Here is a 16,693-nt window from a genome sequence, read left to right as displayed (position 1 = left end):
ATATTTGCAGATCATGTGTCTGGTAAACACAGACTTGGGAAACTGCACACTGTATGACATCCTTTACGTGGCATCTGTAAGGTCAGGATTGTTCAGCCATTGAAAGAGCAGTGTTCGCCACCGGATGTATGGAGAGACTGCTTCTGATGAAACATAGGGAAAATGCTCATATTGTATAGCTGTACTATATCTTGATTACGATGTTGTTTACATAACTATTCGATTTGTCAAAACTTGGTGAAGTGTTTATATAAAAAGATGTAATCTATTGTTTGTAAATTGTATCTTAATTGATAAAATTGAAAGAAACCAGTTTATTTTATCATGTTCATAGAAAAAGGACAATCTTTTTTTTTTTTTTTTTTTTTTTTTGGTACGTGCCCCTAGCCGGAACCAAACCCGGGACTCTCTGGTCCACAGGCCGATGCTCCAACCACTGAGCCAAACCGGCCAGGGCAAAAAATGTCAATCTTTATAAATGCAATGAAAACATTTGATAAAGTTCAACATCTATGAAATATTCTTAGAAACATCTTAACATGCTATAATTAGAAAACAATTTCCTTGCCCGGCCGATGTGGCTCAGTGGTTGAGTGTCCACTCATGTACCAAGAGGTCGCGGGTCAGGGCACATACCCAGGTTGTGGGCCAAATCCTCAGTGGAGGACATGCAGGAGGTGGTCAGTGTTCTCTCTTATAGATGTTTCTATCTTTCCCTCTCCCTTCCTCTTTCTCTAAAATCAATGAAGAGAAAAATGTTTAAAGAAAATAATTTCCTTAACCTAATAAAGAGCACCTACATAAACTTTTAACAAACATCCAACTTGATGATGAGCTATAGTAATCTTAACTGAGAAAGAAATTTAAAAATTTGATTACTAGAATATTAAAAATAAATCTGTCACAGTGTGCATTTAACATGATGTGTACATAGAAAAATCTAAAGAAATCATAAGATTCAATAAATGATCTATAAATATTTTAAGTTACAGCCTAAGTATAGAGAATTCCATTTTATTTTATATACCACTCACAAACATAAAAATAAAAAATGTAAAAATTATATACATTGTGCAACATCATTAAAAAATATCAAATATCTACCAATGACTCCTGTAAAAGATTGTAAAACCTCCTCACCTATGGATCCATATCACTATCAAAAATGTAAATATCCAAGTAATTGGAGAAATATAGCATTTTGAGCTAATGAAATACTCAATATCGCAAAATCAAATCTCATTCATTGATTTATTGAGTCAATGCACTCTCATAAAAAAACCACAGCTGATTTTTTTTGCATGTGAAAAGTAACCAATTGTAAACTTTATATAGAAATTTATGAGTCACGATTTCAATTCCCATCAAGGGCATTCACCTCTGTTGTGGTTCAGACAGCCTTTCTCCCCCGCCCCCTCGCTTCCACTCTATCTGATGATAAGTGGAAAAATATCTTCGGGTGAGAATTAAAAAATATATATATATATGGTGAAGTCAACAGTTTCATTGAATAGACTCTGCAGACACTTCTTCACATGCATATAATTCATTGAAATGCAGTGGAGAATGAGTGGCCTTTTTGTAAAATGTGGCTGGGAAAATTGAATTTCTACACCAACTGGACATCTTGCATAAGATCTATTTCAGGTGGATTATAAATGTAAATGTGCTAGGTAAAACTATAAAGCTCTTAGACTAAAATATAAGAAAACATCTTTATGATCTCAGGTTGTTAAAGCCTCCTTGCAAAGAACGTTAAATGCCAACTAAAAAAAAAAAAATCAATGGAATCATAATAAAACTAAAATATTCTTCTCCTCAAAAGACAACATTAAAGAAAATAGAAAGTAAGTCACAGATTGGAAGAATATAGTTTTACAACAGAGAACTTGCATTTTGAATATAAAAAGAAATCCTAAGAATCAGTATTTAAAAGACAGAGTAAACAATAGATTAATGCAGGCCAATTAAAAAAATACTTTATAAAATAGCATACATGAATAGCCAATGAACACATTATAATAAAGGTTTTCAACATAATTAACCACCATGAAAATGGAAATTTAAACCAAAATGAGTTACTTTAAATTTCAGCCACAGTGAAATAATTGAGACAGCTTTGGAGTCTCACTATAACTAATTAGAAATCTGGGAAAATATATAAAACAACTATTTTCAACCACTGGGCAACAGGCAGCATATAAGAATGGTGTCCCTGAGGGGAGGAGACCAGTAAGAGAGAACACAAAGATTTCCTCAGCTCTCTACTGAAAGGCAATTTCCAGACCACCTCACCCGGCAGTGAATATCCAAATAAGACACAGCATCAAGAAACAAGACAGCGTGAGGCATCTGAGATTTATGGGCAGAGCACCAGAAATGAAGAAACTGCAAAGAAAGAGCTCCTGAAATCTTTACAACGTGGCTTTGACTCTGCAGCCAAATACTAAATTTTGTATGTTTAGGGTAAAACTGCACAAGTCTGGGTAGCAAGCTGAACTATTCCAACACCTAACACAAGCTCGGAGGAGATGCTAACAGGATTGAATAGAGAGACCTCTGGATCACCGGGGGCATGACTGAATGACCAAGGAAAAGTCGTACCTTAGTACAAGGGCAAACTCAGCTTGGAGCAGCATTTCTCAACCTTGTCACTATTGATACAGCTACTTCGAAACAGAGTTAGGCTTTGTGTCATAAGCCCATATAAATATTTACCATAAAACCCAAACATTTTATTTCAAGCTATTTATTTAACCATGAAAAGCAAACATAGGTAACAAAAATTTGTATGAGAAGGTTCATAGAAACTTTATTCATGATAGTCTAAGCTATAAACAACCCAAATGTTTATCAATGACTGAAGAAATGAAAACATTGTAGTATATCTTCACAATGGAATATGGCTCAGCAACAAAAATTAATGAACTACTAATATACACAAGAGGGATGAATATAAAAAATTTTCTGAATGAAAAAAGAGCAATGAAAGATTGCATGCTTCATGATTTTGTTTTATGTAAAACTTTAGTGAAGACGCATTTTGGTCACAAACTAGGGTGGTGACGACTTGTGACTACAAAGGGCATGGGGGAACCTGGGGGACTGTTTTACATTTTGGTTGTGGTGGTGGTTAGATGGATAAATGTATCTAAACTGATCAAACTTTATACTTAAAATGAGTACAATTTGTTTTATGTTAATAACATTTCAAGTGAAATAAAAAAAAAAATAGGTGATTACTATCAACCCATCAGAAAAGCTAAATTTATGAAAAAGGTAAATCTCAAGCACTGTTGGTAGGAATAAAAATTGAATCTTTGGAAATATTTCAGAGTGCTTGCCCAAATTTAACAGACATATCCCATACCCTCATAATTCAATTTCTAGGTAGATATTCAACAAAAACATCTGTGTATATTCATGTAAGGTCATTTATAAAAATGCTGATAGCAGCAGCACTTGAAAGAACTCAAATATCCATCAAGAGTAAAATGAATTATTAATTGTGATGAAATGAAATTTCTAGGGCTGCCATACAAGGTGCCTCAGACCTTATTTTCTCACACTAGGAGCATAGAAGGCCAAGGCCAAGGTGCAGCCCGGCTTATTCTTCTGCAGTCTCTCTGCCTGGCCTATAGATGGCAGTCGTCTCTTCTCCCTGTGCCTTTACATGGTCTCTCCTTTTTGCATGTCAGTGTCCTAATCTCTTCTTAAAAGGAACCAGTCATACTGGATTAGGTTGCACCTAAATAGCCCTATTTCAATTTAATTATATCTCTAAAGACTCTAATTTCATTTATAGTCACATTCTAAGGTACTAAGGGTTAAGACTTTAACATACTGATTTTGAGTAGACACAATTCAGCCCATAAAAAAACGTAGATATCTTTTTGGGGTGAAGCATTGTTTAGCCTACTACAGCCTCCATTGTATGGAATGTATGTAATAAGTTAACGACTCTCCTACATATCTAGAATGGCATTAGCTATATACCATTCATTATTTTTTATCATTTATTTAGGTGGTTAATTCTCACCTGAGAATATTTTTCCATTGATTTTTTTTTTTAAGGGAGAGTAGAAGAGTGGAGGGAGAGAGAGAAAAGATATATATATATATATATATATATATATATATATATAGAGAGAGAGAGAGAGAGAGAGAGAGAGAGAGAGAGAAATATTCATGTGAGAGAGACACGTTGATTGGTTGCCTCCTGCACAACCCCGACTGGGGCCAGGGATTGAATCTGCCACCCAGGTATGTGCCCTTGATAGGAACCAAACCCACAACCCTTCAGTCCTCAGGTAGACACTCTACCTGCTGAGCAAACTGGTCAGGGCTATATAACATTCTTGAGAAAAAAAAAGGCATTCAAATCATGGGTGAAGGTGGTCAAAAGGTACAAATTTCTAGTTATAAAATAATTAGTCCTTGCCCTGGCCTGTTTGACTCAGTGGTTAGAGGGTTGGCCTGCAGTCCAGAGAGACCAGGGTTTGGTTCCTGTTAAGGGCATGTACCTCAGTTGCAGTTTGTCCCCGGCCCTGGTTGGGTTGTGCGGGTGGCAACCACTCAATGTGTCCCTTTCACGTCGATGTTTCTCTCTCTCTCCCTCCCCCTCTATCTGAACAAAATATGGAAAAATGTCTTCAGGTGAGGATAAAAAATAATAATAATAATAATAATTAGTCCTGGGGATGTAATGTACAATATGGTGGCTATGGTTAATAATATTGCAATGTATATTTGAAAATTGCTAAGAGAGTGGATCTTAAAAGCTCTCATCACAAATTAAAAATGTAACTATGTGTGGTGATGGATAAAAGAAATTATTTTGTGTGTTTTGTAGGTTCAGATGAGAAACCCTGATGTGCTTCCAATACATAATGGAAAAGTGTTACAGATGTCATGGCAGAAAGTCATACGTGTACGAGTGAACTCTAGTGGGACTGAATGCAAACTCTGTGCCAGGCACACTTCTAAATGCTTAATGTATATTAACATATTTAAACCTCACAGGGACCCTGGTATCACTCCAACTTTTTACATGAGCAAAGTGTGGCTTAAAGGGGTAAAACTACTTATGTACAGAAGCAGAATTAATAAATGGGAGAGCCAGGATTTAAACCCAGGAAGTCTGGCTGTTAACCACAGTACAATTGACGGCTGAACATACCCAAAGCCCCAAAAGATTGATTTGCCTGGTGCAATTGTCTGAGGTTGCATTTGATCAAGGCTGTATTTCCCAAGTAATCCTGTTTGACTTGAAAATAACAATTCTATCTATGTTGATTACATTTCACAAGAAGATAAAACTGTTACCTCTTCTGGGGTTTCCTGAGAACACAATACCATTTCAACATTTTCTTAGCCTCTAAGTTATTTGATTGGACTTGTCCATTACTATATGAAATATGACTTAAACTAAGCCAGCACTTGGTTGGGGTTTTGGATTACCTTTTTCTTTTACAAAGATTTTATCTTCTCAGTAGTAGTGTATGGGAAAGGGATTTTACTGTAATGGTAGCTTGTTACATTTATTTAAATTTCAATTGAATTTAAATAACAGAAAATTTAATTTTTGCTCTAGACAGTATAATTGATGAATGATATTACTTTATACTGAGGTCAGTATAATGGCCTGGCCAACTCCTGTGTCTTGGTAAGGAATAAACCACAAAGTATATTTGTAGAAAGGACTCTAGTGTTCAAAACAGAAGGAACAATTTCTAAGATTCTGAGGGTTGAAAATAAACCTCAGAGAGACTGATTTGGGACAATTCTGCTTTACCAGAAACAGAAGTCAAATTTCTATTATTGTTCTGTGAAAATTCTACACCAGTCCTTAAACTAGATAAGTTTTTGATAGTATGAACAATATTATAATGCATTGGGATTTTTATTTAAGTAGCTACATTTTTAATCCTCTGATTCACCCTTAATATCTATTTTAGGATTTTCAAATGTATAATAACCAAATGGCTTCAAGATTTTGTTATTGTCTTCTTAATTCAGTTTCATTTTAAGTATATTTTCTTGCTCCAATTTAATGCACAATCTGTGCAATTAGAACTTGAGCAGGGTTAATTTTTTATTTTCTGCAGCTCTTCATTGTTTTATGTCTACACCTACCACACATCTTCTGCAATAAACATTTGAATTTGACTTCTTAATGCTATTGAGATGTTCACATCATTTACAATGTCTTAGTAATCCATTCGTCATAATAATGTCAAGTGAAATTTATGATCCTGGTGCTACTTCTGGTGACAGCATCATGAAAAGAAGATTAACTACAAGAAATCCACTGGTAGCAAAGGAGGTAAGACTATTTTCTGTCCAGAAAGTACTCTGGCACATTTGCCATTGTACTGGAGTCTTTCCTTCAGTTGATGCCACGTAGAAATGTCTTATCTTAAAGCTATACAAATATCAGATAACAATAATTCTTGATTTTTATTTTTCCAATAGGTTTCTTTGCTTTAAAGATGAAGAACTCAAAGAACAGTTTATAATGAAGAACTGATCAAATATAACCTCTGAAGTTTTATGGAAAATTTAAATTAAGTATTGGCATTTGGTACTTAATACAATATGTTGAGATAAACATAGGGCATTGATTTTTAAATCATTTGTAGCAAAAGATCACAAATGACCTGAGAAGTTTTATTTATTTACTTTTTAAGGTATTTAAACAACAACAAAGTCCACCCCTTACTCGGTAAATTTAAAAAAATTGTTTGAAGCCTTTGTTTTTAATCTAAAGATCCTCTGTAAACACTACAGTTGGCTTAAAAAGGTACAGTCTTTGTTTGTCCAGACTAGGACTGAATTTCATCTAGACAGGTAAGTGAAAAAGCTCCGTCCTCTGTTCTTGCAAGAATAGAATTATGTCCTAGCCCTGAAACCCTACTTTAAAAATAATAAATAAAAAGAGTTATTAACACAGTTTTCAAAGATTAGATTTTCACTTGCCTGCAAATCTCACAATTGTATTTACAAAAAATATTCCACTATTCTAAACATCAATATTTGCATTTTAAAAGGATTATTTATTGGTTTGGCAAAGGGAGGGGGTGACAGCCAGAAAGGAATTGAAAAGCCTACAAGAGAAGGGACACAATACAGAGTAGGAGGCCTCTGGGATGCTTGAATATGAAGTACACTTTCTGGTTTCAAAGTCCTTCGTTAAAAGAAAATCATAACAGCGTGAATGAAATGGCTTGGATTGATTTTGGAGGGATATAGTGCTCCCTCAGAAGAGATGGAAAGTTTTTGACATAAAACGATATTAAGAAACTCTTTTCATTTGAATCAGTGTGCTACCTGATGATTTTAATTCCCACCCAGGCATTGGAAAGCATGGGCTGAACAAAAAAACACGAGGTTACAAACTGTGTGCTATTGAGTAGAATTTGTAAGTCGAACAACAACAGATGTTGAAGCAATGGTACGAGGGAATCGTAAGACCACATTTATGTCTAGCACATCACGCAAAGAGCAGGCATATTTTATCCTTGGTGTTTGTGTATTGGTTTTTCATGATGAACCTCCTGAAAGTTTAAAGAAAAGAAAAAAGCCTGGCTAGTGTGGCTCAGTGGATTGAGCATCACCCCATAAACTGAGGGGTCCCTGTTAAATTCTCAGTCAGGGCACATGCCAGGGTTGTGGGCTCAACGCCCAGTAGGGGGTGTGCAGGAGGCAGCTCTCACATCGATGTTTTTATCTCTCTCTCTCTAAAAAATGAATAAAAACATATCTTTCAGAAAAGCTATATTGAAGTAAATCCCATAAACTGTTTAAAGAGTAACTTGTTTCTGAAAAGGCCTGAATTGGCATCTGGCTACCGCAAATAGTTATCAACAAATATGCACTGATTTTGCTTTATGAGCGACCTTATGCCAGGCATGGTGAACTCAGTGATAAATGACATTTGGCCTCGCCTCTTGCTGACCTTGCACTCTTCTGTGGCCATGAGTTATATAAGAAGCCCATAAGAACTACCATATTTCCTATGAGATGTTAGAAAAAAGACTGATCGCCGTGACCTCAGCTGGTGAGAAAAAGCTTGGTGGAGGAAATCAGACTTGACTTAGATTATAAAAGTGAGCAATAAATAAAAATAATAATAACTCATATGCTATAGAATGTGTTATTGGTTGGAAAGCACTTTACTTAGGCATTACCTCATTTATCGCTCACAGTTGAGGGACACTGTGCAAGCAAATTTGTCAGAGGCAGGATGCAACCGCTGTTAGAATAGAGGAGAGCTGGCATTGGAAGGGAAGCCTGGGCTCACATACAAAGGGTCTCAAAGCCCAGAAGCTATACGTTCGGGACTGTGGATTTAAAGCTATAGAAGTTTCCCATGCATATGTGTGTATGTATCTCAATAGATGACAGATAAACAATTTGAAAATGGGGTTGATTCTGCCTTTAGGCTGATTGGATTATTTGGATTTCTCCCGAAAGTCAGGAGAATATAGAATACTCAGTGGATTCCTGCACAGTTGCCTGAATTGTAAAGGCATCCAGGACTCTTCTCATAACTGTCAATTTCAAGCTGAAAGCCACATTTCATCCATATGATTTTATAGTTATTACAAATTCTCCCCAGAAAGGGGTCATGTTCGTATGAACTGTTTAGTTGTGAAAAATAAATTATCAAAAATTATCTTGGGCAAACAGAGTGTGCATAATGAACAAATACTCAGGTAAAAAAAAAAGGTCATGCAGTTTGAGGTTACTTCAGCAAATGAGAAAATTGCACAAACTTCATTCCAACACTCTCCTTCAGAACTTATTTTACCCCACAACTATACAGTGAAAAATTTGCCAATGGAGCTAGCAGAGTCAGTGAGAAAATGAAATGACCTCCAGTTAGAATAAAATGAAGAGAAATAAATGGCCCCTGCTAAGAGCCACAAATAATGGCCTGAACTTTTCAACACTTGACAAGTATATATGAGTCATGATAACAGTGTCTAGTGAAGTAAGGGAAAGCTTTTGTCTTCCATGAGACACAAGGAGTCTGTACCTTTCTTACTCTAGACTTTTCAAAAATTTTTCTTCTTTTGGGATACCACTTTACATTAAATAGACAATAAGTACTATTTTGGCCTTACATGATACAATATTTCAGAGACCATAACATGTCAACTCTAATCTTTAACCATGCGGTCAATGCTAATTACATCTTCCAAATAATATCCATGTGATGTCAATATAATTAATCATAAATAATTTTATGAAAGAGTAAAGAACATGAAACTTAGTTACAGGAAACTTGTGTTATAAAAACCCACGGAGGGGGAAAAAAAAGTGGATTTTACTTAATAGCAAACTTCCGGATACATTTCAAGTAAAGTCATCAACAGAAAGTTAATCATAAGTACATATAGCCATACCTTTCATTGGAGAACAGGGAATGAAAATATCAAGTATGGACCATGTTCCAGGTCATAGAAAATATTTTAGCATAGTAAGCAAGCACTTTTGAAACTATTTCATTTGATAGTCAGACTTTTGGAGGGAAATATATGTTTATATCCCCATTTTAAAGATGGGAAATTTAAAATTAAGAGAGATTTAATGACTTTCTCAACTTCATTAGTCCAATCAGTGATACCAAATCAGTGTTGTTGTCAGATCACGTTGCTTTCTTGTCTTTATTTTATAGTCCTTCCTTGTCTTACCATCACCACACACCCAGGCTGCGTATGCTGTTCCCACAATTCCCCATTTTCACAATTTATCTGGAGAAAAGGTCTGTCGCACTTCATTTCAGTAAGGAGTAAACAGCTGCCCACCCTAGTCATCTGTGCCTATATAGGGAAACAAAGCTTGAAATGGTGGACCCAAGGAAACAAAGAGGTACTAGGGAAATAAATACCTTCTGCTAGAATGTAAGGCATTGATAATATGCCTTCAAAGAGGTTACTCTGATTTACGGAAAGGTATTACTGATGATACCTCAAATTATATTGAGTAAACAGTTTCAGTTGTTGAGAAACAGCAGTGTGATTCTGCCTGCTACATGTGACCACATAATTAAAGGGCTTTTGTTTGGAAAGTATAATACAACATTTAAATATAATTTTATAGACAGTGCTTTTTGTAGTGTGTGTGTGTGTGTTACACTGAATTCTTTCACTTACATTTTTAGATTTGAAACTCAGAAAAGTCAGCTATTTTTGTTTTCTCCATTTTAGAGAAAATAAGCAAACAACCAAACACCATGTCCATGTAGTGAGGAAACTGCCCGAGGCAGGTACCCAAGGTGGTCGGCAATAGCCATGCCTATTACTCCATTTCCCTCTCTTTCTGGCAAGGGCTTTTCTTCACCCTTCCAAAAATTACCACCCTTGCTTCTGCTTGTGGAGTGCTCAGTAACATTTGAGCTTTTTTTATGGATATACAGGTGGGGCAAAAATAGGTTTACAGTTGTTCGTATGGAAAATAATACAACAATTAATGAATATTAATACAAGAATAAACTGTTCTGCATACTCAGAATGCTAAACCTATTTTTGCCCTACCTTGAATATAAGTAATTGTTTTGATTTAATTTCTACCTCAAATGTCATTAACACCACTGTAAAATGCATTTAAGATTATTTAAGATGATTATAAAGGGTAGTGTTGTCTTTGCCTTTTATTTAATGACCAATGAAAGGAAATGGAGTCCAAATGAAATAATTTAGCTTATATGTATATGTAAAATTTGAGATTTAAGAATTTAGTTTTAAACAAAATTGTATTATTGTTTCCAGATTTCAGAATAGGGTTTTACACAAAATAAATAATATCCTGTGGACATTGTGCCATCTTTGATAATAGGGTTGATGATAATTTATAAGGTGGAATTTAGAATATTTTAAAACCCTTACTTTCTGTGCCCAGCACTTGGGTCAGTAGCAGATATAGATATCCTCTCTCAATTGAATGGTTAGAATGGGGCTGCTTGTTTTACAATGTACAATGAGGTCACATTGCATGTATGAAACAATAACAGGCCAATGGCTACTTTCTGTACCAATTTTAATTCATTTTAATCACCATCATGACAGCAGAGTCATTAAAAGCAGCTAAATGCATTGCCCATGGAATAGTTGCTCCAATTCAATAGCAGGATGTGTAGGTGTGATCTGTGAAAAAGTAAAGCTATTCGAGATTAATTTTTTTAAAAGATCAACTTTTGTATTAAAAAAAAGAAGAAGAAGCTCACTAACTCTGAGAACGGAAAAAGAAACTAGTGAAAATCAACTCCCATTTATAGAGTTTTTCCAAGACTGAGACTTTTCCACAATCTTTTTCCATAGAAACTTTGTGGAGAAGTGACTGCAAGAGTCATTCCTTCAGAAATGTAATATGTTGAATGTCAAGTTCAATCAAGCAAGCTATCATTGCCAGCTATCGGTAGCTATAATTCTAGTAGATTTGTAGTTATTTCCAGATTCAATTATTTCTATACCATGCCATTAATAACTTTATTTTTCTGATTGTAAAAACAATATGTAATTTTAAAATTACAAAATAAAATAAAGATGAGGAAAGCAAAATGAATCTGCTATCCCTCCATTAATATGCAACCATCTGAAACAGGAGTTACATGTACATTCATGGATTATATGGTCTATAAATATATTACTATTTAACATTATATCATTAAATACTTTAATAGAACATTTTTTAGTTTGAATCTTTTACTTTATTATAAATTAATCATTATTATATTTTGAGAACGTATATTTATACTGTTGTTTAAATAATAAATCAATATGCAATCATTGCAATGTCATTTAAACATAGAATAAAGTTAAACTTAACTCATATATTATAAAAAGGAATGATTGGCTTTCTGGAAAATTTATGAAGCTGATCAGAGAAGCCTTCTGTAAACATCAGAAATGCCCGCCAAGATCGGAGAGCACCAGAATTGGCTCTCTCCGTGTGAGTCAGAGAAATAAGGGCTTTCTTCTCCCTTTAATCCAGTGGTTCTCAACCTTCCCAATGCCCTACCCTTCAAAACAGTTCCTCATGTTGTGGTTACACCAACCATAAAATTATTTTTGTTGCTACTTCATAACTGTAATTTTGCTACTGTTAGGTCTTAGGTGACCCCAAAGGGGTCGTGACCCACAGGTTGAGAACCACTGCTCCAAGCCTGAAGAATCACAACTACAGTTATAAGATGGGCTGGAGCAGTAGAGGTGCTGGGTGGAGGGAGAGGAGTCTAGACCATCTCTGCTGCAAGCCTGCAGGTTTCCAACTAATGTTAGTCCTGACCTTGGGAGGGTCGCTTTGAACTAAATCAAAGCCCATGTTTTTGTAGCTAAACGAAATTGGTAATTTAAAATTATGAAACAAGAACTACTTTAAAGTGACCTGAGAAACATTTGTATTATGTAAAATATGACCAAGAGTTTGTCAACTAAAATGACTTCAAAATAAAAAGTTAGAGCCTGGCCGGTGTGGCTCAGTGGCTGAATGTCAATCCATGCACAAGTGGTCACCAGTTTGATTCCCGGTGGGCACAATCCCTGGTGGGGAGGCATGCAGGAGGTGGCTAATTGATGTTCTCTCTCATCAATGTTTCTATCTCTCTCTCTCATTTTTCCTTCCCCTCTCTCTAAAATCAAAAATTAAAAAAAAAAGTTTAAATGTTAGAAAATAATGAATAAATAGAACAAAAAGAAAAGAAATAGCTTTGGCTGGTTTGGCTCAGCAGTTAGAACGTCACCCGTGGACCAGAGAGTCCCAGGTTCGGTTCCCACTAAGGACACATACCTCGGTTGCAATTTGTCCCCACCCCAGTTGGAGTTGTGTGGGTGGCAACCACTTGATGTGTCTCTCTCACATCGATATTTCTCTCTCTTTCTCCCTCTCTCCCTCCCACTCTATCTGAAGATAAATGCAAAAATGTCCTCGGGTAAGGATAAAAAAAGGAAAGAAATGAAGAAAGTTATCCGGTCATCTGAATTTTTATCAATAGGGCAGAGTAAAAGGTAGCTTACTTCAAGGAGATTTAAAAGGAACATGACAGAAAATATATACGGTGGCTCTGTGATTCAATTTCTTGAATTATGCCTATTCAACAAGATAATTCATATAGATAAATAGATACACAAAGGACAGATGGAATACAGGAGTATATATCATATTATTTTTTTCCTTTGTCTTCTGTTTCACTCTTTCATCACTACCTGAATGGGATAGACAGGAAGGGGGAGGGGAAGAGCATGAAGAACAATGAAACAAAGCAACATAGCAAATATTTGTTGATATGTAAAATTAGCTTCAAATGTCTATTGCTACAAAATCCTTTTTCAGTATGATTGTGTGATCAGCAGATGGATTTGGTCTAAGTTGGTAAGTCTTAATAGAATCAAGTTTCTAAGGGTTTCAGGAATAATGGATTTTGTAATGTATGCTGTACACTGTGATTTACATGACAGCAATGGCTGATTTGTGCAGTACGATTTTTCTGGGCTATGCACAAAAGGTTGCTTATTTAGTCTAACTCTTTGAGGGAAGTGTAATGTCATTTGTTTAACAAACTGATTAAAAAAAATAGAGCACAAAGCAAGGGTCATGCTGTTTTTTTGCGTTTTTAGATGTTTAATGTTTCGTGTTCAACCTAATTTGTATTAAAAATTAAGAAAAAAGTAGACTTGGTCCTCAAAGCCACAAAATCAATACTATAAAGGTGTATGAATGAAGATTCTCATTGCCCTAAAGATAGATTATTCTACTACCCTCCAGAAAATTCAGGAAAACCAAAGATTCTTTTTTTTTTTAATATGTTTTCATTAATTCTTTAGAGAGAGAGGAAGGGTGAGAGAGATAGAAACATTGATCAGTTACTGGGAATCAAACTGGGACCTCTCAGTCCATGGGATGATGCTCAATCCACTGAGCCACTGGCCAGGCCAAAGATTCTTTTTTTCAAATAGATAACGTGACACACAACATATCAGATTGACTGGGAAACATAATTACATATTCTTCAAACATGTCTCAGATAGGACTCCTGAGAGGAAACTGCTCCAAGCAATGCTCTCCGTCAAGGACAGATTCAGAGGGTCTACACTTGCCTGGAAACACCATCTACACTGCTAGAATAGCACTCATCATGCTGGGTCAGCATTAATGTTTTCAATATGACTTAAAAATAGGTGGGGGTGGGATAGGGAGAAGGGTGTGTGGGAGGAAAAAGGAAAAACATCTGTAACAAAAGTAAATAAATTAATTTAAAAAATGGTAATAAATTTCTGGTGATATGTGCCTTTTATTCTGAAGGATGAATAGGCATCATCTGGGTGGGAATGAAGGAAGGTTATTTTAGGTTAGTGGGAACAGAAATTGGAGAGACGAGTACTACAGGGAAGAGTTAATCAGGGAAAGCCATGTCTTGCCAGGTGGGCAAGAGATACAAGATCATTTATGATCACATTGTAAGGACCTTTGGGCAAGGCAACTGCCTATATGTTTAATCTCAAATATGGTACAGAGCCCACTAAGGGTTTCAGATGGAATGTATGGCTCAATTTGTTTTAATAATATTAAATAGATTATTCATTTGAAAAAATGCCAGAAATGGATACCTAGGGGCCGTATCCCTTAGGGAACTGTTTGGTCAATGCCATATTTTAAAGATAACGTAACTCAGCAGTGATTATGATGGAGCACAATACAAACAGCTGAGGACCTACTTTCCTCAGGCATTTCTGTTTTCTCTTGGCCCAGTAGACTCTGTGTTTGTGCCCATCAGTGAAGATGAATTGGGGTGGGGAGGAGACTGGTACATAGCTCAGCTCCACCGCCTTACTGGCTGCGGATCCTTCACAGGGTCCTCATTCCTAAAAGGAGGTGAACATGTTACTTATCTTATGGTGTTACACTGAATGTTCAGTGTTGTGATGCATATACATAGCTTAACACAGAGCCTCGTATAGAATACACACCTAAAAATGTTACCTTTGTTAATATAAACAGGTTAGTTAGGATGTCTCTAAGAGTAATCCATGCCGGACGGGCTGAGTGCTTCAGGAATGGGCGCAGATTAATTGTGGCGATATGTCTAAAATTATAATAGATATCATGAGATATAAAATTAAGAAAAAGCATAAAGCATGTTGAGGTTTAGATCGTGTTTATGATCCAATGACTATAATGGTGGATCAGTAATCAGTCAAGTCAGTATCTCCTAGGAAAAGGATCTCCTTATGCTCTGTAAAATTGTAATAGAGAATTAACTGTCTCTATACACAAGGATGTCTGGTGTCTGTCTGTATGATATAATGACCTCCTCTCTACTTATGAGGGCCATGGGTGTATTAGGGCTGAGATCTTATAGGAGAACCTTGTATTGTAGATCCAAAACATAGACAACTTGGCTACATTTATATCTCTGTTCAAGCGTAATCAGCTCTTTTTTTTAAATTTTATTTTTGTTACAGATGTTTCTCCTTTTTTACCCTATTGACACCCTCCTCCCCATCCCCCCTGCCCCATCCCAGGCTTTGTTGTCCATGTCCATTGCTTATGCATACATGCATATAAGTTCTGTGGTTTATCTCTTCCCAACCCCCACCACCCCCTCTTCTGAGGGTTGTCAGTCTGTGTTTCTGGGTCTACCCTATTCCTCAGACTGTTATATTCATTATATTCCATATATAAGTAAGATCATATTGTATTTGTCTTTTTCTGCTTGGCTTGTTTCACTTAGGATAGTACTTTCCAGGTCCCTCCATGTCGTCTCAAAGGATAAGAGATCTTTCTTTCTTACAGCTGCATGTTACTCCATTATGTATATGTACCACTGCTTTTTTATCCATTTCTCGACTGATGAACGCTTGGGCTGTTTCCAGATCTTAGCTATTGTAAATAGCTATGAACATGGGGGTACATATATTCCTTCTGATTGGTGTTTCAGGCTTCTTAGGGTATATTTCTAGAAGCGGGATCACTGGGTCAAATGGAAGTTCAATTTTTAATTTTTTGAGGTAACACCATATTGTTTTCCACAGTGGCTGCACCAATCTGCATTCCCACCAGCAGTGCACTAGAGTCCCCTTTTCTCCAGCTTTTTTTTTTACTTTTATAAAATGTCAGATGTCATTCGGATGAGAAGATGACATATGATCTATAATTCAGGGATACGATAAAATCAGCATTTCTGCTACCTAGATCTCAATTAAGTTTGCTGTTCTTGGTCAAAATTATCTTGGATAAGAGCAAAATCCCTGGTACAGACCATATTTCCCCACTGCTATTATGATGTTAATGATGCTAGACAATGGGGACCAAGAAATTATAAGTGATGGTTTTCCCATGCCTACAGAGGTTCATGAACTGCCATTTGTGGATTGCAACATAACATATTTCCATTTTTTAAATTTTCTCTAGGAAACATGAGGCTATTAAAATAATGTCATGCCTGGCCAGTGTGGCTCAGTGGTAGAATGTTGACCCATGCTCCAAAAGGTCGCCAGTTTGATTCCTGGTCAGGGTACATGCCCAGATTTTGGGCCAAATCCCCAGTGGGGGGCATGCATGAGGCAGCCAGTTGATGTTCTCTCTTATTGATGTTTCTATCTCTCTCTCCCTCTTCTTTCCTCTCTCTAAAATCAATAAAGAGAGAAATAAAATAGGTGACAGCATTTGAGCCTGTCCTATAAAACAAAAC

This window comes from Molossus molossus, unplaced genomic scaffold, assembly GCF_014108415.1.
Source record: "Molossus molossus isolate mMolMol1 unplaced genomic scaffold, mMolMol1.p scaffold_m16_p_1, whole genome shotgun sequence".
NCBI classification, from domain to species: domain Eukaryota; kingdom Metazoa; phylum Chordata; class Mammalia; order Chiroptera; family Molossidae; genus Molossus; species Molossus molossus.
Note: the sequence above shows the minus strand (reverse complement) of the source record.